The 27474-nt window shown below is 53.0% G+C and overlaps 1 long non-coding RNA gene across 1 annotated transcript; it reads right to left on the bottom strand.

The window, feature by feature from the left end:
- Positions 1 to 1184: 1184 nt before the first annotated feature.
- LOC141102301 (uncharacterized) lies at positions 1185 to 25084 on the bottom strand. The gene is made up of 2 exons (XR_012235081.1): positions 24743 to 25084; positions 1185 to 1833 (listed from the first exon to the last, which is right to left on the bottom strand). It is a non-coding gene; the product is annotated as an uncharacterized lncRNA (long non-coding RNA).
- Between the last annotated feature and the right edge of the window lie 2390 nt (positions 25085 to 27474).

The raw sequence follows: 27474 nt of genomic DNA, 5'->3' as shown, positions 1-27474 counted from the left end.
ACTCCATAGAGACATGACTGTGCCCCCCGTGTACAAAGCCAGCTCCATAAAGACATGACTGTGCCCCCCGTGTACAAAGCCAACTCCATAGAGACATGACTGTGCCCCCCCCGTACGAAGCCAGCTCCATAGAGACATGACTGTGCCCCCCCCATGTACAAAGCCAGCTCCATAGAGACATGACTGTGCCCCCCCGTGTACAAAGCCAGCTCCATAGAGACATGACTGTGCCCCCCCCGTACGAAGCCAGCTCCATAGAGACATGACTGTGCCCCCCCATGTACAAAGCCAGCTCCATAAAGACATGACTGTGCCCCCCCTGTACAAAGCCAGCTCCATAGAGACATGACTGTGCCCCCCCCCATGTACAAAGCCAGTTCCATAAAGACATGACTGTGCCCCCCCCGTGTACAAAGCCAGGGAAGGGAGGGAGGAGGACGGAGTCATCACATGAGACATCATTTAAACTAGTTCATAGGTCATGAAATGCTGACGGGTTGACTTTGTCTGAAGACATAATTTCATAACCAGACCTTATCTATTCTGTGTTCATTGCGACAAACAAGACCCTAAAAATAAAGATATTCATCTGTCAGCTATTTCATGTCTCAGTCTTGTTAACTCTTTCTCACCCTTCAATCCCCTCTTAAATCACAAAGTGATTTCACCATGATCACTTAATATTGTGTGGGATTATTTTGTTGCGTTGTATAATTCAGATACATTGAATAAGCTTGAACAATATATATATATAACAAGGATAAAAACCAGGCACATTAAAATTAACATTGTTGCCTGTCGGAACCAAGAGAAAATAGAACCAAAGAAAATCACTGAAACTTTCTAGTCCCTTAAAGGGGTTCCACTCATCTTTGGCAATATCTCTGTCTTCAGCTTGGAGGTTTGACACCTCCTTTCGGTATTTATCAATTATATCATAATAATCCGTAACTTTGATACTGATATTATGAATCCATGTGCAGCACTCATAGTCCTCCACTACTTCACAGAGTCCAGTCAGAGCAGCACTTATGGATTCAATGGCTACTTCGGCATATCCTTTGACCTTTATTTAAGGAATTTCCTAAGTTAAAACACCAATGAGTGGCTTCTACCAATTATTGGGAGGGAAATTGTGTTATTTGCATATATGGCCGATATATTGGTTATAGTTACAGGAGGAGTACCATTCAAAAACTGAGTTATATTTACAGGGGCAGCTAAGAGAGGAATTCGGAGTGTGCTTGGATGCAATTTACTACATACCCAACATTTATCGTGACCAGACTTCTGAGCATAAGAATACTTATACTGAAGTAACAACATTTTATCAGTAGGGGGTATGAGTCCTTTGGGCCCTCCATGTTGAATTCCCTCCTTTGTCTAGTTACTGTTGCATTAGAAGGGGGGCTGCATATGACCTTTAGGTTGCCCAAGCCCTCAGGATAATAAAATACAGTTAGTAATGATCCATGTGGGCAGAAACACCATCAGTGCCAGCATAAAGAGTAGACACAAGGCTTTCCCAGAAGTCTGAGGTGAGAGAAGTGAGGTCATGTTTTTCAGAGTTTTATTATCACCTTTTTCACTTGCTCTTCGAGGATTTGCATCACCTGCTTCACCTCCTTTATCTGTGTCTTGCTTCAGGGTCCTTTGTGGCACTTTCTTTATCCTCTCGGTGTGGATCCAGGCTCCAGATTGTTCCGTGAGGACAGTGGTTCTGGTCACTGTGACTACGCTAGTGGGCGGGCCAAAAGGGTAATTTTGCTTCTTGGTCCGGTTCAGCTGGCAAATTATGACCACATCTCTGGGTTGGAACTCGTGTGTTGGTTCCTGTGAGGGTAATGAAAAAGAAGAGACTACTTTACCGTAGATGCCATTCAACTTCATAATCAAGTTTCTACAATATTCTTCCTGTATCAAGCTTAGATCTCCTGCTCTGTTACTAAGGGTTTCTTAATCCAGGGCGTGGGAAAAGGTCAACCCATCAGGATCTCAAAAGGGGACAAGTGATTGGTCTTGGAAGGGAACATTCTTATTTCTGCTAAAACCGCAGGCAGCACAGGTTTCCATTTGGCAAATGTAGCTTTCCTTATTTTATCTTTAATTGTTTGGTTTATTCTTTTCACTATACCTGAACTCTATGGGTGATATGGAATGTGGAATTTCCACTCTATTTGAAGTCTTGTGTTAACATTTCAGCTGTAGCTTTCCATCCTTTATGATCTATGCCATGGTAGTGTGAGATGAATAAAGGCGCACTTACTTTTGGTATGCCTGGTTCCCCCTCTTTGGCAAGGAGTCCAGTCTCAGAACTCATTGTCAGACCCTGTGTATGCCAATAGGCCTGATTGTCTGGTAAAGCCATAGCCTGTAGGTCCTGCAAAACCTGTTCCCAGGGCAAAGTTGGGGGTGTAATGGGGGGCATTTGGATAAAAGCTGGGACCATCAAAGCAGCTTGTTTAGCAGCGGCGTTGGCCATTGCATTTCCCTTTGAAATGTCATCAGTACTGTGTGTGCTGTACAGTGAATGATTGCTACCTTACTAGTGTAATATCATCAAGGAGGTTGGTGACTAGGGAAGAATGGGAGACGGATTTTCTATCGCCAGTAATGTAACCACGCCTCTGAAGTTGTGTGCGACTCCGAAAGCATAGATGGAATGTGTGGAAATGTTTACTACTTGTCCTTTAAGAATCGGACACGCTCTAGTGAGATCAATAATCTCTTCTGCTGGAGCTGATTGATAAGGGATGGGTTGTGCCTCTATTACTATGTCAGGTAATGTTATCACTGCATAATAGGTGTGATCATCGGGGCGAGAGCAAGACCCATCCACAAACACAGTATTTGCTCCTTCTAAGGGTTGCCAACTGCCAGTAAATTTACTGACAGTTTGTAAAAATCTGTGATTTTTTTTACAACTGCCAGTAAATATCAGGGGCATATATGTTCACGCGGTGTTGACTTTTTACCTTGGTATCGGTATTGTCAATGTTTCCATGTCTTGTTTATACTGTTAAAATATTCACTGTGTTAGTTTTCAATAGGACTTCTGTAATTTCTCAGGTTGCCAGTAAAAATTGTGCTCCGCCAGTAAATTTTCCATGTTTTGTCAGTACAAAATGCTGCGGGATGTTGGCTGGCTGGAGGTGATGTGTCCTGATGTACAATGTCTATACAATCATGGGAGGGGGCCAATTCGTCTGTTTCACCCTTTTATTCCAAGCAGGGCATTCTAGATGGGGGCAGGGCCTGCCGTGGGGGCGCTGTACCTGATCTGCGGGGTGCTCATGAGGATGACTTCATACACAGTCGTTGTGCAGACATGTGCTGGGTATTAAGATTGTTTTAGCAGATACACAATCTGGTATGTAGTGTGTAGTTCCTTAGGGTGGCCTAATGTAAATGATGTAGCCAATTCTACAGCCATGGCACAAGAGGTCAAAGTCCTCAGACACGCCGGCATTCCTCGTACCGGAACTGGGACTACTCTAGAAGACTACAGGTCTCAGCTTTCCTCCATGTTCGTGTGCAAGGACTCCAGCCATGGTTTTATAGATGTTCCTTGTAAACAAATGAAACATTTTACAGTATTCAGGGAATCCCAGACCAGGAGCCGTTACCATAGTAGTTCTTCAAGGTACACAGAACCATTAACCATTTCATCATTCCATTTCGCAAGGTCAGGATTGTCAGGTAGAACAACTTGTCTCAGAAATGTGTTATAGTAGGAGAAATCAGGTATCCATTGGCGGTAGTAACCAATTATACCTAAGAAGATTAATACTTCATTCTTGGTATGTGGGTGGGACAGACCCACGAGAGCCGCAGCTCTCTTGTGACTAATTCTCCTTTCACCATGGGACAGAGTCAAACCAAGATATTCAACTATTTCCTGACACCATTGTAACTTCTTCTTAGACACTTTGTGACCCGTCTGTGCTAAATTTTCTAACAGTAAAACAGAATCTTTCTGACAGGCTTCCTGGGAGGGACTACACAACAGTAGGTCATTGACGTACTGAAGAAGGACGAAACCATGGTTAGACGCCCAAGACTGTAAGGTGGCCTGGAGAGCTATTGAGTAGACTGCAGCTGAGTCTATATATCCTTGTGGAGGACGATTCCAGGTTATCTGGCGCCCTCTATAGGAAAAAGCTAGTAGTAGTTGTGTCTCTTTATCAAAGACCCTAAAATAAAAATATTCATCTGTCAGCTATTTTAATGTTTTAGTCATATTAACACTTTCTCACCCTTCAGCCAGCTCTATAAAGACATGGTGTGACCAGTTTGGTGTGGAAGAACTTGTGTGTCCTGTACAGAGCCCTGACCTCATCCCTACTGATCACCTGACCTCATCCCTACTGATCACATGACCTCATCCCTACTGATCTGACCTCATCCCTACTGATCACCTGACCTCATCCCTACTAATCACCTGACCTCATCCCTACTGATCACCTGACCTCCTCCCTACTGATCACCTGACCTCCTCCCTACTGATCACCTGATCTCCTCCCTACTGATCACCTGACCTCATCCCTACTGATCACCTGACCTCATCCCTACTGATCACCTGACCTCCTCCCTACTGATCCCCTGACCTCATTCCTATGGATCACCTGACCTCATTCCTACGGATCACCTGACCTCATCCCTACTGATCTCCTGACCTCATCCCTATTGATCACCTGACCTCATCCCTACTGATCACCTGACCTCATCCCTATTGATCACCTGACCTCATCCCTACTGATCACCTGACCTCATCCCTACTGATCCCCTGACCTCCTGTGATTACAGGAGACAATTATATTTCTACCTTTGGTGGTACATATATGAATACAATTATTAGCAGCTGGCAGGAAATGATGGGACTTGTAGTCCATCATCAGCTGGACATTTAAAGGCTTCCAAATTCTCTTCCATATTTATCTCGGCACAGCAGATCATTTCTGGCTTTCTGGATCTTGTCTCTTCACAACATATGGAGTCTGTGGGTTTCCTATATATCGTCTCTCTGACATGACATGCTGAGACTTGTAGTTCCTCAGTGGTTTGGGGGCCCCTCCAGATGCCATGACTGTGGTAGACTGATAAATCACCCTCTACGGTGGTGGATGTGACTCGGAGTCATTGAGACATAGCAAACAATCGAGAACAGGTTCTAATTAATTCATCCGTCTTTGTTAGAGAAGCTCAAGACTTATGCAGATTGCATCTTAATTTGTTTTCAAACGTGAGGCGTCATAAAGAGCCGGAGGCCTCCTGAGTACAATGATGAGTGATCAGAAGCTGAGGACTCTGAGGAGGGTAATGACTCCAACCATAGAGATTGTAAGCTCTTCAGGTTAGATAACATTCCATTTGGTTCCATTTCAGTTTCCTTCATAAAAAATCCAGAAATTCCCAACCCTGGAACTTGAGTCAGAGGAATACTTTGGGATAGAGAAGAAAGGTAGTGTACACAGCTTGCACTGCCCTACTGCTCTGGCTCCGCCTCCTTCTTCTGCTGGGACTATGCACCTACTTCTCTGACTCCGCCTCCTCCTCCTGCTGGGACTGTGCACCTACTGCTCTGACTCCGCCTCCTCCTGCTGCTGGGACTATGCACCTACTGCTCTGACTCTGCCTCCTCCTCCTGCTGGGACTATGCACCTACTGCTCTGACTCTGCCTCCTCCTCCTGCTGGGACTATGCACCTACTGCTCTGACTCTGCCTCCTCCTCCTGCTGGGACTATGCACCTACTGCTCTGACTCCGCCTCCTCCTCCTGCTGGGACTATGCACCTACTGCTCTGACTCCGCCTCCTCTTCCTGCTGGGACTGTGCACCTACTGCTCAGACTCCGCCTCCTCTTCCTGCTGGGACTGTGCACCTACTGCTCAGACTCCGCCTCCTCCTCCTGCTGGGACTATGCACCTACTGCTCTGACTCCGCCTCCTCCTCCTGCTGGGACTATGCACCTACTGCTCTGACTCCGCCTCCTCTTCCTGCTGGGACTGTGCACCTACTGCTCAGACTCCGCCTCCTCCTGCTGCTGGGACTATGCACCTACTGCTCTGACTCCGCCTCCTCCTCCTGCTGGGACTGTGCACCTACTGCTCTGGCTCCGCCTCCTCCTCCTGCTGGGACTATGCACCTACTGCTCTGACTCCGCCTCCTCCTCCTGCTGGGACTCTGCACCTACTGCTCTGACTCCGCCTCCTCCTCCTGCTGGGACTGTGCACCTACTGCTCTGACTCCGCCTCCTCCTCCTGCTGGGACTGTGCACCTACTGCTCTGACTCCGCCTCCTCCTCCTGCTGGGACTGTGCACCTACTGCTCTGACTCCGCCTCCTCCTCCTGCTGGGACTATGCACCTACTGCTCTGACTCCGCCTCCTCCTCCTGCTGGGACTGTACACCTACTGCTCTGACTCCGCCTCCTCCTCCTGCTGGGACTATGCACCTACTGCTCTGACTCCGCCTCCTCCTCCTGCTGGGACTATGCACCTACTGCTCTGACTCCGCCTCCTCCTCCTGCTGGGACTGTGCACCTACTGCTCTGACTCCGCCTCCTCCTGCTGCTGGGACTATGCACCTACTGCTCTGACTCCGCCTCCTTCTCCTGCTGGGACTGTGCACCTACTGCTCTGACTCCGCCTCCTCCTCCTGCTGGGACTATGCACCTACTGCTCTGACTCCGCCTCCTCCTCCTGCTGGGACTATGCACCTACTGCTCTGACTCCGCCTCCTCCTCCTGCTGGGACTGTGCACCTACTGCTCTGACTCCGCCTCCTCCTGCTGCTGGGACTATGCACCTACTGCTCTGACTCCGCCTCCTTCTCCTGCTGGGACTATGCACATACTGCTCTGACTCCGCCTCCTCCTCCTGCTGGGACTCTTCACCTACTGCTCTGACTCCGCCTCCTCCTGCTGCTGGGACTGTTCACCTACTACTCTGACTCCGCCTCCTCCTCCTGCTGGGACTATGCACCTACTGCTCTGACTCCACCTCCTTCTCCTGATGGGACTATGCACCTACTGCTCTGACTCCGCCTCCTTCTCCTGCTGGGACTGTGCACCTACTGCTCTGACTCCGCCTCCTCCTCCTGCTGGGACTATGCACCTACTTCTCTGGCTCCGCCTCCTTCTCCTGCTGGGACTATGCACCTACTGCTAAGACTCCGCCTCCTCCTCCTGCTGGGACTGTGCACCTACTGCTCTGACTCCGCCTCCTCCTCCTGCTGGGACTATGCACCTACTTCTCTGGCTCCGCCTCCTTCTCCTGCTGGGACTATGCACCTACTGCTAAGACTCCGCCTCCTCCTCCTGCTGGGACTGTGCACCTACTGCTCTGACTCCGCCTCCTTCTCCTGCTGGGACTATGCACCTACTGCTAAGACTCCGCCTCCTCCTCCTGCTGGGACTATGCACCTACTGCTCTGACTCCGCCTCCTCCTCCTGCTGGGACTGTGACCTACTGCTCTGGCTCCGCCTCCTCCTCCTGCTGGGACTGTGCACCTACTGCTCTGACTCCGCCTCCTCCTCCTGCTGGAACTGTGCACCTACTGCTCTGGCTCCGCCTCCTCCTCCTGCTGGAACTGTGCACCTACTGCTCTGACTCCGCCTCCTCCTCCTGCTGGAACTGTGCACCTACTGCTCTGACTCCGCCTCCTCCTCCTGCTGGGACTATGCACCTACTGCTCTGACTCCGCCTCCTCCTCCTGCTGGGACTATGCACCTACTGCTCTGACTCCGCCTCCTCCTCCTGCTGGGACTATGCACCTACTGCTCTGACTCCGCCTCCTCCTCCTGCTGGGACTCTGCACCTACTGCTCTGACTTCGCCTCCTCCTCCTGCTGGGACTGTGCACCTACTGCTCTGACTCCGCCTCCTCCTCCTGCTGGGACTGTGCACCTACTGCTCTGACTCCGCCTCCTCCTCCTGCTGGGACTGTGCACCTACTGCTCTGACTCTGCCTCCTCCTCCTGCTGGGACTATGCACCTACTGCTCTGACTCCGCCTCCTCCTCCTGCTGGGACTGTGCACCTACTGCTCTGACTCCGCCTCCTCCTCCTGCTGGGACTATGCACCTACTGCTCTGACTCCACCTCCTCCTCCTGCTGGGACTGTATACCTACTGCTCTGACTCCGCCTCCTCCTCCTGCTGGGACTATGCACCTACTGCTCTGACTCCGCCTCCTCCTCCTGCTGGGACTATGCACCTACTGCTCTGACTCCGCCTCCTCCTCCTGCTGGGACTGTGCACCTACTGCTCTGACTCCGCCTCCTCCTGCTGCTGGGACTATGCACCTACTGCTCTGACTCCGCCTCCTTCTCCTGCTGGGACTATGCACATACTGCTCTGACTCCGCCTCCTCCTCCTGCTGGGACTCTTCACCTACTGCTCTGACTCCGCCTCCTCCTGCTGCTGGGACTGTTCACCTACTACTCTGACTCCGCCTCCTCCTCCTGCTGGGACTATGCACCTACTGCTCTGACTCCACCTCCTTCTCCTGATGGGACTCTTCACCTACTGCTCTGACTCCGCCTCCTCCTCCTGCTGGGACTATGCACCTACTGCTCTGACTCCGCCTCCTTCTCCTGCTGGGACTGTGCACCTACTGCTCTGACTCCGCCTCCTCCTCCTGCTGGGACTATGCACCTACTTCTCTGGCTCCGCCTCCTTCTCCTGCTGGGACTATGCACCTACTGCTAAGACTCCGCCTCCTCCTCCTGCTGGGACTGTGCACCTACTGCTCTGACTCCGCCTCCTTCTCCTGCTGGGACTATGCACCTACTGCTAAGACTCCGCCTCCTCCTCCTGCTGGGACTATGCACCTACTGCTCTGACTCCGCCTCCTCCTCCTGCTGGGACTGTGACCTACTGCTCTGGCTCCGCCTCCTCCTCCTGCTGGGACTGTGCACCTACTGCTCTGACTCCGCCTCCTCCTCCTGCTGGAACTGTGCACCTACTGCTCTGGCTCCGCCTCCTCCTCCTGCTGGAACTCTGCACCTACTGCTCTGACTTCGCCTCCTCCTCCTGCTGGGACTATGCACCTACTGCTCTGACTCCGCCTCCTTCTCCTGCTGGGACTATGCACATACTGCTCTGACTCCGCCTCCTCCTCCTGCTGGGACTCTTCACCTACTGCTCTGACTCCGCCTCCTCCTGCTGCTGGGACTGTTCACCTACTACTCTGACTCCGCCTCCTCCTCCTGCTGGGACTATGCACCTACTGCTCTGACTCCACCTCCTTCTCCTGATGGGACTATGCACCTACTGCTCTGACTCCGCCTCCTTCTCCTGCTGGGACTGTGCACCTACTGCTCTGACTCCGCCTCCTCCTCCTGCTGGGACTATGCACCTACTTCTCTGGCTCCGCCTCCTTCTCCTGCTGGGACTATGCACCTACTGCTAAGACTCCGCCTCCTCCTCCTGCTGGGACTGTGCACCTACTGCTCTGACTCCGCCTCCTCCTCCTGCTGGGACTATGCACCTACTTCTCTGGCTCCGCCTCCTTCTCCTGCTGGGACTATGCACCTACTGCTAAGACTCCGCCTCCTCCTCCTGCTGGGACTGTGCACCTACTGCTCTGACTCCGCCTCCTTCTCCTGCTGGGACTATGCACCTACTGCTAAGACTCCGCCTCCTCCTCCTGCTGGGACTATGCACCTACTGCTCTGACTCCGCCTCCTCCTCCTGCTGGGACTGTGACCTACTGCTCTGGCTCCGCCTCCTCCTCCTGCTGGGACTGTGCACCTACTGCTCTGACTCCGCCTCCTCCTCCTGCTGGAACTGTGCACCTACTGCTCTGGCTCCGCCTCCTCCTCCTGCTGGAACTGTGCACCTACTGCTCTGACTCCGCCTCCTCCTCCTGCTGGAACTGTGCACCTACTGCTCTGACTCCGCCTCCTCCTCCTGCTGGGACTATGCACCTACTGCTCTGACTCCGCCTCCTCCTCCTGCTGGGACTATGCACCTACTGCTCTGACTCCGCCTCCTCCTCCTGCTGGGACTATGCACCTACTGCTCTGACTCCGCCTCCTCCTCCTGCTGGGACTCTGCACCTACTGCTCTGACTTCGCCTCCTCCTCCTGCTGGGACTATGCACCTACTGCTCTGACTCCGCCTCCTCCTCCTGCTGGGACTGTGCACCTACTGCTCTGACTCCGCCTCCTCCTCCTGCTGGGACTGTGCACCTACTGCTCTGACTCTGCCTCCTCCTCCTGCTGGGACTATGCACCTACTGCTCTGACTCCGCCTCCTCCTCCTGCTGGGACTGTGCACCTACTGCTCTGACTCCGCCTCCTCCTCCTGCTGGGACTATGCACCTACTGCTCTGACTCCACCTCCTCCTCCTGCTGGGACTGTATACCTACTGCTCTGACTCCGCCTCCTCCTCCTGCTGGGACTATGCACCTACTGCTCTGACTCCGCCTCCTCCTCCTGCTGGGACTATGCACCTACTGCTCTGACTCCGCCTCCTCCTCCTGCTGGGACTGTGCACCTACTGCTCTGACTCCGCCTCCTCCTGCTGCTGGGACTATGCACCTACTGCTCTGACTCCGCCTCCTTCTCCTGCTGGGACTGTGCACCTACTGCTCTGACTCCGCCTCCTCCTCCTGCTGGGACTATGCACCTACTTCTCTGGCTCCGCCTCCTTCTCCTGCTGGGACTATGCACCTACTGCTAAGACTCCGCCTCCTCCTCCTGCTGGGACTGTGCACCTACTGCTCTGACTCCGCCTCCTTCTCCTGCTGGGACTATGCACCTACTGCTAAGACTCCGCCTCCTCCTCCTGCTGGGACTATGCACCTACTGCTCTGACTCCGCCTCCTCCTCCTGCTGGGACTGTGACCTACTGCTCTGGCTCCGCCTCCTCCTCCTGCTGGGACTGTGCACCTACTGCTCTGACTCCGCCTCCTCCTCCTGCTGGAACTGTGCACCTACTGCTCTGGCTCCGCCTCCTCCTCCTGCTGGAACTCTGCACCTACTGCTCTGACTTCGCCTCCTCCTCCTGCTGGGACTGTGCACCTACTGCTCTGACTCTGCCTCCTCCTCCTGCTGGGACTATGCACCTACTGCTCTGACTCCGCCTCCTCCTCCTGCTGGGACTGTGCACCTACTGCTCTGACTCCGCCTCCTCCTCCTGCTGGGACTATGCACCTACTGCTCTGACTCCACCTCCTCCTCCTGCTGGGACTGTATACCTACTGCTCTGACTCCGCCTCCTCCTCCTGCTGGGACTATGCACCTACTGCTCTGACTCCGCCTCCTCCTCCTGCTGGGACTATGCACCTACTGCTCTGACTCCGCCTCCTCCTCCTGCTGGGACTATGCACCTACGGCTCTGACTCCGCCTCCTCCTCCTGCTGGGACTGTGACCTACTGCTCTGGCTCCGCCTCCTCCTCCTGCTGGGACTATGCACCTACTGCTCTGACTCCGCCTCCTCCTCCTGCTGGGACTATGCACCTACTGCTCTGACTCCGCCTCCTCCTCCTGCTGGGACTATGCACCTACTGCTCTGACTCCGCCTCCTCCTCCTGCTGGGACTCTGCACCTACTGCTCTGACTCCGCCTCCTCCTCCTGCTGGGACTGTGACCTACTGCTCTGGCTCCGCCTCCTCCTCCTGCTGGGACTATGCACCTACTGCTCTGACTCCGCCTCCTCCTCCTGCTGGGACTGTGCACCTACTGCTCTGACTCCGCCTCCTCCTCCTGCTGGGACTGTGCACCTACTGCTCTGACTCCGCCTCCTCCTCCTGCTGGGACTGTGCACCTACTGCTCTGACTCTGCCTCCTCCTCCTGCTGGGACTATGCACCTACTGCTCTGACTCCGCCTCCTCCTCCTGCTGGGACTGTGCACCTACTGCTCTGACTCCGCCTCCTCCTCCTGCTGGGACTATGCACCTACTGCTCTGACTCCACCTCCTCCTCCTGCTGGGACTGTATACCTACTGCTCTGACTCCGCCTCCTCCTCCTGCTGGGACTATGCACCTACTGCTCTGACTCCGCCTCCTCCTCCTGCTGGGACTGTGCACCTACTGCTCTGACTCCGCCTCTTCCTGCTGCTGGGACTATGCACCTACTGCTCTGACTCCGCCTCCTTCTCCTGCTGGGACTGTGCACATACTGCTCTGACTCCGCCTCCTCCTCCTGCTGGGACTCTTCACCTACTGCTCTGGCTCCGCCTCCTCCTGCTGCTGGGACTATGCACCTACTGCTCTGACTCCACCTCCTTCTCCTGCTGGGACTATGCACCTACTGCTCTGACTCCGCCTCCTTCTCCTGCTGGGACTGTGCACCTACTGCTCTGACTCCGCCTCCTCCTCCTGCTGGGACTATGCACCTACTTCTCTGGCTCCGCCTCCTTCTCCTGCTGGGACTATGCACCTACTGCTAAGACTCCGCCTCCTCCTCCTGCTGGGACTGTGCACCTACTGCTCTGACTCCGCCTCCTCCTCCTGCTGGGACTGTGACCTACTGCTCTGGCTCCGCCTCCTCCTCCTGCTGGGACTGTGCACCTACTGCTCTGACTCCGCCTCCTCCTCCTGCTGGAACTGTGCACCTACTGCTCTGACTCCGCCTCCTCCTCCTGCTGGGACTCTGCACCTACTGCTCTGACTTCGCCTCCTCCTCCTGCTGGGACTGTGCACCTACTGCTCTGACTCCGCCTCCTCCTCCTGCTGGGACTGTGCACATACTGCTCTGACTCCGCCTCCTCCTCCTGCTGGGACTATGCGCCTACTGCTCTGACTCCGCCTCCTTCTCCTGCTGGGACTGTGCACCTACTGCTCTGGCTCCGCCTCCTTCTCCTGCTGGGACTGTGCACCTACTGCTCTGACTCCGCCTCCTCCTCCTCCTCCTGCTGGAACTGTGCACCTACTGCTCTGACTCCGCCTCCTCCTCCTGCTGGGACTATGCACCTACTGCTCTGGCTCCGCCTCCTTCTCCTGCTGGGACTATGCACCTACTGCTCTGACTCCGCCTCCTCCTCCTGCTGGGACTATGCACCTACTGCTCTGACTCCGCCTCCTCCTCCTCCTCCTGCTGGAACTGTGCACCTACTGCTCTGACTCCGCCTCCTCCTCCTGCTGGGACTATGCACCTACTGCTCTGGCTCCGCCTCCTTCTCCTGCTGGGACTATGCACCTACTGCTCTGACTCCGCCTCCTCCTACTGCTGGGACTATGCACCTACTGCTCTGGCTCCGCCTCCTTCTCCTGCTGGGACTATGCACCTACTGCTCTGACTCCGCCTCCTCCTCCGGCTGGGACTATGCACCTACTGCTCTGACTCCGCCTCCTCCTCCTGCTGGGACTATGCACCTACTGCTCTGACTCCGCCTCCTCCTCCTGCTGGGACTATGCACCTACTGCTCTGACTCCGCCTCCTCCTCCTGCTGGGACTATGCACCTACTGCTCTGACTCCGCCTCCTCCTCCTGCTGGGACTCTGCACCTACTGCTCTGACTTCGCCTCCTCCTCCTGCTGGGACTGTGCACCTACTGCTCTGACTCCGCCTCCTCCTCCTGCTGGGACTGTGCACCTACTGCTCTGACTCCGCCTCCTCCTCCTGCTGGGACTATGCGCCTACTGCTCTGACTCCGCCTCCTTCTCCTGCTGGGACTGTGCACCTACTGCTCTGGCTCCGCCTCCTTCTCCTGCTGGGACTGTGCACCTACTGCTCTGACTCCGCCTCCTCCTCCTCCTCCTGCTGGAACTGTGCACCTACTGCTCTGACTCCGCCTCCTCCTCCTGCTGGGACTATGCACCTACTGCTCTGGCTCCGCCTCCTTCTCCTGCTGGGACTATGCACCTACTGCTCTGACTCCGCCTCCTCCTCCTGCTGGGACTGTGCACCTACTGCTCTGACTCCGCCTCCTTCTCCTCCTGGGACTGTGCACTCACTGCTCTGGTTCCACAGAGGAAGGGGGTACACATCACAGAAGAGGGGACACACATCACAGAGGAGGGGGTGCACATCACAGAGGAGGGGGGTACACATCTCAGAGGAGGGGGTACACATCACAGAAGAGGGGGTGCACATCACAGAAGAGGGGGTGCACATTACAGAGGAGGGGGTGCACATCACAAAGGAGGGGTACACATCACAGAAGAGGGGGTGCACATCACAAAAGAGGGGGTACACATTACAGAGGAGGGGGTACACATCACAGAGGAGGGGGTGAACATCACAGAAGAGGGGGTACACATCACAGAGGAGGGGGTACACATCACAGAGGAGGGGGTACACATCACAGAAGAGGGGGTACACATCACAGAGGAGGGGGTGTACATCACAGAGGAGGGGACACATCACAGAAGAGGGGGTACACATCACATAGGAGATGGTACACATCACAGAAGAGGGGGTACACATTACAGAGGAGGGGGTACACATCACAGAAGAGGGGGTACACATCACAGAGGAGGGGGTGTACATCACAGAGGAGGGGACACATCACAGAAGAGGGGGTACACATCACATAGGAGATGGTACACATCACAGAAGAGGGGGTACACATTACAGAGGAGGGGGTACACATCACAGAAGAGGGGGTACACATTACAGAGGAGGGGGTACACATCACAGAAGAGGGGGTACACATTACAGAGGAGGGGGTACACATCACAGAGGAGGGGGTACACATCACAGAGGAGGGGGTACACATCACAGAAGAGGGGGTACACATCACAAAGGAGGGGTACACATCACAGAAGAGGGGGTACACATCACAGAGGAGGGCGTACACATCACAGAAGAGGGGGGGGTACACATCACAGAAGAGGGGGTACACATCACAGAAGAGGGGGTGCACATCACAGATGAGGGGGTACACATTACAGAGGAGGGGGTGTACATCACAGAGGAGGGGGTACACATCACAGAAGAGGGGGTACACATCACAGAAGAGGGGGTGCACATCACAGAGGAGGGGGTACACATCACAGAAGAGGGGGTACACATCACAGAAGAGGGGGTACACATCACAGAGGAGGGGGTGTACATCACAGAGGAGGGGGTACACATCACAGAAGAGGGGGTACACATCACAGAAGAGGGGGTACACATCACAGAGGAAGGGGTACACATTACAGAGGAGGGGTACACATTACAGAGGAGAGGGTACACATCACAGAGGAGGGGGTACACATCACAGAGGAGGGGGTACACATTACAGAGGAGGGAGTACACATCACAGAGGAGGGGGTACACATTACAGAAGAGGGGGTACACATCACAGAGGAGGGGGTACACATCACAGAGGAGGGGTACACATCACAGAAGAGGGGGTACACATCACAAAGGAGGGGTACACATCACAGAGGAGGGGGTACACATCACAGATGAGGGGGTACACATCACAGAAGAGGGGGGTACACATCACAGATGAGGGGGTACACATCACAGAAGAGGGGGTGCACATCACAGATGAGGGGGTACACATTACAGAGGAGGGGGTGTACATCACAGAGGAGGGGGTACACATCACAGAAGAGGGGGTACACATTACAGAGGAGGGGGTGTACATCACAGAGGAGGGGGTACACATCACAGAAGAGGGGGTACACATTACAGAGGAGGGGGTGTACATCACAGAGGAGGGGGTACACATCACAGAAGAGTGGGTACACATCACAGATGAGGGGGTACACATCACAGAAGAGGGGGTGCACATCACAGATGAGGGGGTACACATTACAGAGGAGGGGGTGTACATCACAGAGGAGGGGTACACATCACAGATGAGGGGGTACACATCACAGAAGAGGGGGCACACATCACAGAAGAGGCTGTACACATTACAGAGGAGGGGGTGTACATCACAGAGGAGGGGGTACACATCACAGAAGAGGGGGTGCACATCACAGAAGAGGGGGTACACATCACAGAAGAGGGGGTGCACATCACAGATGAGGGGGTACACATTACAGAGGAGGGGTGTACATCACAGAGGAGGGGGTACACATCACAGAGGAGGGGGTACACATTACAGAGGAGGGGTGTACATCACAGAGGAGGGGGTACACATCACAGAAGAGGGGGTACACATCACAGAAGAGGGGGTACACATCACAGAAGAGGGGGTACACATTACAGAGGAGGGGGTGTACATCACAGAGGAGGGGGTACACATCACAGAAGAGGGGGTACACATTACAGAGGAGGGGGTGTACATCACAGAGGAGGGGGTACACATCACAGAAGAGGGGGTACACATCACAGAAGAGGGGGTACACATCATAGAGGAGGGGGTACACATCACAGAAGAGGGGGTACACATCACAGAAGAGGGGGTACACATCACAGAGGAGGGGTACACATCACAGAAGAGGGGGTACACATCACAAAGGAGGGGTACACATCACCGAAGAGGGGGTACACATCACAGAGGAGGGGGTACACATCACAGAAGAGGGGGGTACACATCACAGAAGAGGGGGTACACATCACAGAAAAGGGGGTGCACATCACAGATGAGGGGGTACACATTACAGAGGAGGGGGTGTACATCACAGAGGAGGGGGTACACATCACAGAAGAGGGGGTACACATTACAGAGGAGGGGGTGTACATCACAGAGGAGGGGGTACACATCACAGAAGAGGGGGTACACATCACAGAAGAGGGGGTACACATCACAGAAGAGGGGGTACACATTACAGAAGAGGGGGTACACATCACAGAGGAGGGGGTACACATCACAGAGGAGGGGTACACATCACAGAAGAGGGGGTACACATCACAAAGGAGGGGTACACATCATAGAGGAGGGGGTACACATCACAGAAGAGGGGGGTACACATCACAGATGAGGGGGTACACATCACAGAAGAGGGGGTGCACATCACAGATGAGGGGGTACACATTACAGAGGAGGGGGTGTACATCACAGAGGAGGGGGTACACATCACAGAAGAGGGGGTACACATTACAGAGGAGGGGGTGTACATCACAGAGGAGGGGGTACACATCACAGAAGAGGGGGTACACATTACAGAGGAGGGGGTGTACATCACAGAGGAGGGGGTACACATCACAGAAGAGTGGGTACACATCACAGATGAGGGGGTACACATCACAGAAGAGGGGGTGCACATCACAGATGAGGGGGTACACATTACAGAGGAGGGGGTGTACATCACAGAGGAGGGGTACACATCACAGATGAGGGGGTACACATCACAGAAGAGGGGGCACACATCACAGAAGAGGCTGTACACATTACAGAGGAGGGGGTGTACATCACAGAGGAGGGGGTACACATCACAGAAGAGGGGGTGCACATCACAGAAGAGGGGGTACACATCACAGAAGAGGGGGTGCACATCACAGATGAGGGGGTACACATTACAGAGGAGGGGTGTACATCACAGAGGAGGGGGTACACATCACAGAGGAGGGGGTACACATTACAGAGGAGGGGTGTACATCACAGAGGAGGGGGTACACATCACAGAAGAGGGGGTACACATCACAGAAGAGGGGGTACACATCACAGAAGAGGGGGTACACATTACAGAGGAGGGGGTGTACATCACAGAGGAGGGGGTACACATCACAGAAGAGGGGGTACACATCACAGAAGAGGGGGTACACATCATAGAGGAGGGGGTACACATCACAGAAGAGGGGGTACACATCACAGAAGAGGGGGTACACATCACAGAGGAGGGGTACACATCACAGAAGAGGGGGTACACATCACAAAGGAGGGGTACACATCACCGAAGAGGGGGTACACATCACAGAGGAGGGGGTACACATCACAGAAGAGGGGGGTACACATCACAGAAGAGGGGGTACACATCACAGAAAAGGGGGTGCACATCACAGATGAGGGGGTACACATTACAGAGGAGGGGGTGTACATCACAGAGGAGGGGGTACACATCACAGAAGAGGGGGTACACATTACAGAGGAGGGGGTGTACATCACAGAGGAGGGGGTACACATCACAGAAGAGGGGGTACACATCACAGAAGAGGGGGTACACATTACAGAGGAGGGGGTGTACATCACAGAGGAGGGGGTACACATCACAGAAGAGGGGGTACACATCACAGAAGAGGGGGTGCACATCACAGATGAGGGGGTACACATTACAGAGGAGGGGGTGTACATCACAGAGGAGGGGGTACACATCACAGATGAGGGGGTACACATTACAGAGGAGGGGGTGTACATCACAGAGGAGGGGGTACACATCACAGAAGAGGGGGTACACATTACAGAGGAGGGGGTGTACATCACAGAGGAGGGGGTACACATCACAGAAGAGGGGGTACACATCACAGAGGAGGGGGTACACATCACAGAGGAGGGGTACACATCACAGAAGAGGGGGTACACATCACAAAGGAGGGGTACACATCATAGAGGAGGGGGTACACATCACAGAAGAGGGGGGTACACATCACAGATGAGGGGGTACACATCACAGAAGAGGGGGTGCACATCACAGATGAGGGGGTACACATTACAGAGGAGGGGGTGTACATCACAGAGGAGGGGGTACACATCACAGAAGAGGGGGTACACATTACAGAGGAGGGGGTGTACATCACAGAGGAGGGGGTACACATCACAGAAGAGGGGGTACACATTACAGAGGAGGGGGTGTACATCACAGAGGAGGGGGTACACATCACAGAAGAGTGGGTACACATCACAGATGAGGGGGTACACATCACAGAAGAGGGGGTGCACATCACAGATGAGGGGGTACACATTACAGAGGAGGGGGTGTACATCACAGAGGAGGGGTACACATCACAGATGAGGGGGTACACATCACAGAAGAGGGGGCACACATCACAGAAGAGGCTGTACACATTACAGAGGAGGGGGTGTACATCACAGAGGAGGGGGTACACATCACAGAAGAGGGGGTGCACATCACAGAAGAGGGGGTACACATCACAGAAGAGGGGGTGCACATCACAGATGAGGGGGTACACATTACAGAGGAGGGGTGTACATCACAGAGGAGGGGGTACACATCACAGAGGAGGGGGTACACATTACAGAGGAGGGGTGTACATCACAGAGGAGGGGGTACACATCACAGAAGAGGGGGTACACATCACAGAAGAGGGGGTACACATCACAGAAGAGGGGGTACACATTACAGAGGAGGGGGTGTACATCACAGAGGAGGGGGTACACATCACAGAAGAGGGGGTACACATTACAGAGGAGGGGGTGTACATCACAGAGGAGGGGGTACACATCACAGAAGAGGGGGTACACATCACAGAAGAGGGGGTACACATCATAGAGGAGGGGGTACACATCACAGAAGAGGGGGTACACATCACAGAAGAGGGGGTACACATCACAGAGGAGGGGTACACATCACAGAAGAGGGGGTACACATCACAAAGGAGGGGTACACATCACCGAAGAGGGGGTACACATCACAGAGGAGGGGGTACACATCACAGAAGAGGGGGGTACACATCACAGAAGAGGGGGTACACATCACAGAAAAGGGGGTGCACATCACAGATGAGGGGGTACACATTACAGAGGAGGGGGTGTACATCACAGAGGAGGGGGTACACATCACAGAAGAGGGGGTACACATTACAGAGGAGGGGGTGTACATCACAGAGGAGGGGGTACACATCACAGAAGAGGGGGTACACATCACAGAAGAGGGGGTACACATTACAGAGGAGGGGGTGTACATCACAGAGGAGGGGGTACACATCACAGAAGAGGGGGTACACATCACAGAAGAGGGGGTGCACATCACAGATGAGGGGGTACACATTACAGAGGAGGGGGTGTACATCACAGAGGAGGGGGTACACATCACAGATGAGGGGGTACACATTACAGAGGAGGGGGTGTACATCACAGAGGAGGGGGTACACATCACAGAAGAGGGGGTACACATTACAGAGGAGGGGGTGTACATCACAGAGGAGGGGGTACACATCACAGAAGAGGGGGTACACATCACAGAAGAGGGGGTACACATTACAGAGGAGGGGGTGTACATCACAGAGGAGGGGGTACACATCACAGAAGAGGGGGTACACATCACAGATGAGGGGGTACACATCACAGAAGAGGGGGTGCACATCACAGATGAGGGGGTACACATTACAGAGGAGGGGGTGTACATCACAGAGGAGGGGGTACACATCACAGATGAGGGGGTACACATTACAGAGAAGGGGGTGTACATCACAGAGGAGGGGTACACATCACAGATGAGGGGGTACACATTACAGAGGAGGGGGTGTACATCACAGAGGAGGGGACACATCACAGAAGAGGGGGTACACATTACAGAGGAGGGGGTGTACATCACAGAGGAGGGGGTACACATCACAGAAGAGGGGGTACACATCACAGAAGAGGGGGTACACATCACAGAGGAGGGGGTACACATCACAGAAGAGGGGGTACACATCACAGAGGAGGGGGTACACATCACAGAAGAGGGGGTACACATCACAGAAGAGGGGGTACACATCACAGAGGAGGGGGTACACATCACAGAAGAGGGGGTACACATCACAGAAGAGGGGGTGCACATCACAGATGAGGGGGTACACATTACAGAGGAGGGGGTGTACATCACAGAGGAGGGGGTACACATCACAGAGGAGGGGGTACACATTACAGAGGAGGGGTGTACATCACAGAGGAGGGGGTACACATCACAGAAGAGGGGGTACACATCACAGAAGAGGGGGTACACATCACAGAAGAGGGGGTACACATTACAGAGGAGGGGGTGTACATCACAGAGGAGGGGGTACACATCACAGAAGAGGGGGTACACATTACAGAGGAGGGGGTGTACATCACAGAGGAGGGGGTACACATCACAGAAGAGGGGGGTACACATCACAGAAGAGGGGGTACACATCACAGAAAAGGGGGTGCACATCACAGATGAGGGGGTACACATTACAGAGGAGGGGGTGTACATCACAGAGGAGGGGGTACACATAACAGAAGAGGGGGTACACATTACAGAGGAGGGGGTGTACATCACAGAGGAGGGGGTACACATCACAGAAGAGGGGGTACACATCACAGAAGAGGGGGTACACATTACAGAGGAGGGGGTGTACATCACAGAGGAGGGGGTACACATCACAGAAGAGGGGGTACACATCACAGATGAGGGGGTACACATCACAGAAGAGGGGGTGCACATCACAGATGAGGGGGTACACATTACAGAGGAGGGGGTGTACATCACAGAGGAGGGGGTACACATCACAGATGAGGGGGTACACATTACAGAGGAGGGGGTGTACATCACAGAGGAGGGGGTACACATCACAGAAGAGGGGGTACACATTACAGAGGAGGGGGTGTACATCACAGAGGAGGGGGTACACATCACAGAAGAGGGGGTACACATCACAGAAGAGGGGGTACACATCACAGAAGAGGGGGTACACATTACAGAGGAGGGGGTGTACATCACAGAGGAGGGGGTACACATCACAGAAGAGGGGGTACACATCACAGATGAGGGGGTACACATCACAGAAGAGGGGGTGCACATCACAGATGAGGGGGTACACATTACAGAGGAGGGGGTGTACATCACAGAGGAGGGGGTACACATCACAGATGAGGGGGTACACATTACAGAGAAGGGGGTGTACATCACAGAGGAGGGGTACACATCACAGATGAGGGGGTACACATTACAGAGGAGGGGGTGTACATCACAGAGGAGGGGACACATCACAGAAGAGGGGGTACACATTACAGAGGAGGGGGTGTACATCACAGAGGAGGGGGTGCACATCACAGAAGAGGGGGTACACATCACAGAGGAGGGGGTACACATCACAGAAGAGGGGGTACACATCACAGAGGAGGGGGTACACATCACAGAGGAGAGGGTACACATCACAGAAGAGGGGGTACACATCACAGAGGAGGGGGTACACATCACAGAAGAGGGGGTACACATCACAGAGGAGGGGGTACACATCACAGAAGAGGGGGTACACATCACAGAAGAGGATGTACACATCACAGAAGAGGGGGTACACATCACAGAGGAGGGGGTACACATCACAGAAGAGGGGGTACACATCACAGAAGAGGGGGTACACATCACAGAGGAGGGGGTACACATCACAGAGGAGGGGGTACACATCACAGAAGAGGGGGTACACATCACAGAAGAGGGGGTACACATCACAGAGGAGGGGGTACACATCACAGAAGAGGGGGTGTACATCACAGAGGAGGGGGTACACATCACAGAAGAGGGGGTACACATCACAGATGAGGGGGTACACATCACAGAAGAGGGGGTGCACATCACAGATGAGGGGGTACACATTACAGAGGAGGGGGTGTACATCACAGAGGAGGGGGTACACATCACAGATGAGGGGGTACACATTACAGAGGAGGGGGTGTACATCACAGAGGAGGGGGTACACATCACAGAAGAGGGGGTACACATTACAGAGGAGGGGGTGTACATCACAGAGGAGGGGGTACACATCACAGAAGAGGGGGTACACATCACAGAAGAGGGGGTACACATCACAGAAGAGGGGGCACACATTACAGAGGAGGGGGTGTACATCACAGAGGAGGGGGTACACATCACAGAAGAGGGGGTACACATCACAGATGAGGGGGTACACATCACAGAAGAGGGGGTGCACATCACAGATGAGGGGGTACACATTACAGAGGAGGGGGTGTACATCACAGAGGAGGGGGTACACATCACAGATGAGGGGGTACACATTACAGAGAAGGGGGTGTACATCACAGAGGAGGGGTACACATCACAGATGAGGGGGTACACATTACAGAGGAGGGGGTGTACATCACAGAGGAGGGGACACATCACAGAAGAGGGGGTACACATTACAGAGGAGGGGGTGTACATCACAGAGGAGGGGGTGCACATCACAGAAGAGGGGGTACACATCACAGAGGAGGGGGTACACATCACAGAAGAGGGGGTACACATCACAGAGGAGGGGGTACACATCACAGAGGAGGGGGTACACATCACAGAAGAGGGGGTACACATCACAGAGGAGGGGGTACACATCACAGAAGAGGGGGTACACATCACAGAGGAGGGGGTACACATCACAGAAGAGGGGGTACACATCACAGAAGAGGATGTACACATCACAGAAGAGGGGGTACACATCACAGAGGAGGGGGTACACATCACAGAGGAGGGGGTACACATCACAGAGGAGGGGGTACACATCACAGAAGAGGATGTACACATCACAGAAGAGGGGGTACACATCACAGAGGAGGGGGTACACATCACAGAAGAGGGGGTACACATCACAGAGGAGGGGGTACACATCACAGAGGAGGGGGTACACATTACAGAGAAGGGGGTGTACATCACAGAGGAGGGGTACACATCACAGATGAGGGGGTACACATTACAGAGGAGGGGGTGTACATCACAGAGGAGGGGACACATCACAGAAGAGGTGGTACACATTACAGAGGAGGGGGTGTACATCACAGAGGAGGGGGTACACATCACAGAAGAGGGGGTACACATCACAGAAGAGGGGGTACACATCACAGAGGAGGGGGTACACATCACAGAGGAGGGGGTACACATCACAGAAGAGGGGGTACACATCACAGAAGAGGGGGTACACATCACAGAGGAGGGGGTACACATCACAGAAGAGGGGGTACACATCACAGAAGAGGGGGTACACATCACAGAGGAGGGGGTACACATCACAGAGGAGGGGGTACACATCACAGAGAAGGGGATTGTGACAGATGATTTTGGAGGGGACTGAATGCTGGCCTCTTGCTTACTGACTATGGGCCCTAGCATTTGAGGGAGCTACAAGCATTTTGGAATATATTCTGTTATGTAAAGCAAAAGGACATTATTAACCGCTAAGGATGAGCTCCGGTGTGTTCGCACAGCGCATGTGCAGATCCCGCCAGGAAGTCAGAACTGCCCTAATCACCGGCGGTGAGACATTGTCCCGATGTGCGGCTGCAGAGATCAGGAAATGTCTCCCTGCCTGTGATTAGCGTAGTTCTGACTTCCTGGCGGCTCGGCACATGCTCTGGTCTTTTGCCAGCCAAATGGTCCGGGGCTGAAGTGATTAAGGAGGCCATGATGGTCTCTTTGAGTTTAAAAAGGAAAAATGGGGATATGGCGCTACCCTGCAGTGACGCAATTATAAGTTTAAATAAAAATAAAAATAAAAAGATTGAAAGTGAACAAGTAGTGCAGAACCCAGTGCATCTATACACACTCTAGGGTGCAAATCTATATCAATAAACATATTTATGAGTAAGTGGTATATAAGTGCATAAAAATATAAGCATACAGTACGCTAAAACTCAAAAAATGCTAAATCCCCAAAAAAACCCAAAAAAAGCAAAACAATGTTTTCAGTGCATCCGCCCTTATAACAACCAGCGGTGATAGAAAATGCTTGAGTGTATAATCAATGTATGCATTAATCCAATTCCCTCTGCTCCTGGTGAGGTTAAATGTGAAACATATACTAAACTTATGCCAAAAAATGCGTGTATGTATACAATTATATAGTTAAAACACTAATTAGCTCATATAAAGTGTATATAAAAAACATCCAAGCCGGGATTACAAGGGTATCTTCCCAACATGTGCAATCCAGAGAAAAAATAAAGATAAAACACGGTGACTTCTGTGCTCATAGAAACTGGTGACTCCAGGTGCTCCCCCAGTGTTTCCCCACTCACCAGAAGTAGTCACCCCTACAGGGGTAATAGGCATAGAGTGGGTGGCTTAGGATGGATGTCCCCTTAGATGTCCCGCTTTGTACTGCACTCCTCCGCAGGCTTGCACCAGCGATCCGATTCAGAGCTCCCGGCATACACTCCAGACCTGGACCCCTCTGTATCTTAGCACCACCAATCAGTCCTCTCCTCCAGACAAAAAGAAACAGGGGACTCCCGTAGTGAAGTAAGCTCAGTTTATTTTAAAAAATGTGTAATCTATAAAACTATAAAACAGCAGACCCAGTGCAGCACGGCCGTAAGCAAGGATGAGACCAGGAAGCCAGTCCTTTAGCGTGCGTCCCAACTTGTGTTCCAGCCAGAGCTTCCGGGTGTGACGTGTGAGCGTGACTCCAACTTACGATTACCGCGATTGACTTTATATGAGCTGTTTTTGATCTCCTACCATGTGAGTGTTCTCTTTTTATTTTTTTATTAAATTGGTGTTTTTAAACGTTATCATGCCATGTGATTATACACTCAAGCATTTTCTATCACCGCTGGTTGTTATAAGGGCGGATGCACTGAAAACATTGTTTTGCTTTTTTTGTGGTTTTTTGAGATTTAGCGTTTTTTGTGTTTTAGCGTACTGTATGCTTATATTTTTATGCACTTATATACCACTTACTCATAAATCTGTTTATTCATATAGATTTGCACCCTAGAGTGTGTATAGATGCACTGGGTTCTGCACTACTTGTTCACTTTCGATCTTTTTATTTTTATTTTAATTTAAACTTATAATTGCGTCACTACAGGGTAGCGCCATATCCCCATTTTTCCTTTTTATACTCAAATAGGTCCCAGTGGGAACTAATTAGGGGGAGGCTGCAACCCTTTAATGTCCTAAGTGCGGACCTCTAATTTACTATGATGGTCTCTTTGTCTGGGCTCAGCCCTTCCTTCTCTGAGCTGGCCGCTCAGCTGTCGGCCAATTGCCAGCTCCTATCTCTCCACAGTTACTCAGCTGTTGATGATATCCTGCTCGTCAGTCCTGCCTAGTTAAGCCGTCCAGTCCAGAGGAGCTCTGCCTTCGCCTTGGTCACATCACAAGAAACTATCTCCTGTGTTCCTCTTTAAAGACTGGCTTTGCTGACATCCCTTCTGGCTCTGTATCCTGCTTGCTGTTTCTTTACATTGATCCCTGATTTCTGGCTTGGCTGACTATCCGTTCCGAATACTGAACTCTGGCTATGTTTTGACTATTTTGTTCTTTTTACTTTTATTATTAAACAAGTGTGATTTAACTGTACTTCTGTCTCGGTCTGCTTTCATGGTTTCTGATAGTAGGCGAAGGCCATGAATTCAGAAGATACAGTCAATCCACTTGTTGGTAATATTTTTTCCAGGTTGGATGAACAGGATCACCGCATGGATCAGTTTGCCATGGCGTCACAAACGTTCCTGAGTCACATGGCTCACCTGGAATCTTCCACTGTGGCTGCTCCGGTACAACCTGAGTTGCAGGCTGTCCCTGCTGCTGCTTCAGTCTCTGTGGACACCTTGAGTATTACCTCTATAAGAGGTATGTCTGGTTCCGCTCCGCTTCCCCAGTGATTTGGGGGTGATCCAGTCCAATGCAGACGGTTTCTCAACCAGGTTGAGATTTACTTTGAGATGCTGCCCCAGGCGTTTCCCACGGATAGAAGTAAAGTAGGTTTTGTGATATCTTTGCTTTCTGAGAGAGCCTTGGCCTGGGCAAACCTTCTATGGGAGACACAAAAACCTGTTGTCTTGAGTTACCCTGAGTTTGTGGTCTCTTTTAAAAGGGTATTTGACACTCCGCTTCTGCTGCCAAGTGCCTCATGTCCATCAGAGTACGGGAACTGTTGCCGACTACGCCATTGAATTCCGTACTCTGGCAGCAGAGGTTGCTTGGAACAATGAGGCCCTCATGGCTGCTTTTTCTCATGGTCTCTCAGATACCATCAAGGATGAGATAGCAGCCCGAGATATACCCACTGAGCTGGAGAGGTTGATCACGTTTGCCATCCTCATTGACTCCAGACTCAGAGAAAGACTCTTTTAAGGAGCGCTTGCGGAAGCCTCCTGTACGTTTGTCTCTGAGCTTTGCAGTCCCACCTGTGCCTCCCTCACCTCCCATGCCTCCTGGTACAGAGTCGGTCAGTGAAGATGAACCCATGCACTTGGTCTTCACGTGTCTGTCTGTGGATGAGAGAACCTTTAGGAGGAGGGAGAGATTGAGCCTTTATTGTGGCCAGGCAGGTCACTTTTTGAAGTCTTGTCCTACCCGTCCAGGGAACGCCCGAACTTTAAGGTCATGTCATGGACAGACCTTAGGTGGCGTTGTTTCATCCCCAGTTATCCAGAAGGATAAGCCCCTGGTTTCGGTCACCCTTTCTTGGGCTGAGTCATCTGTCGAGATACAGGCTCCAATCGACTCTGGGGCTGCAGGTCTGTTCATTGATGCTGCCTTTGTATCGAAGCACTCCATTCTTCTGCAGCTGCGTGACACTCTACTTGCCATTGAGGCTCTTGATGGGAGACCTCCACAGCCTGCCCATGTGACTCATGAGACGGTTCCATTGTCCATGGCCGTAGGGGCTCTTCACGATGAGATAATCCAATTCCAAGTTATTTCCTCACCTAAGTTTTTGCTGGCTATTGGTTATCCTTGGTTACAGAGACACAGCCCCTCTTTTGATTGGCTCTGTGCTGAAGTTCTCTCCTGGTCA

The sequence above is a fragment of the Aquarana catesbeiana genome, linkage group LG07 (genome assembly GCF_042186555.1).
Source record: "Aquarana catesbeiana isolate 2022-GZ linkage group LG07, ASM4218655v1, whole genome shotgun sequence".
NCBI lineage: Eukaryota > Metazoa > Chordata > Amphibia > Anura > Ranidae > Aquarana > Aquarana catesbeiana.
This window is presented reverse-complemented; position numbering and strand designations above follow the sequence as displayed.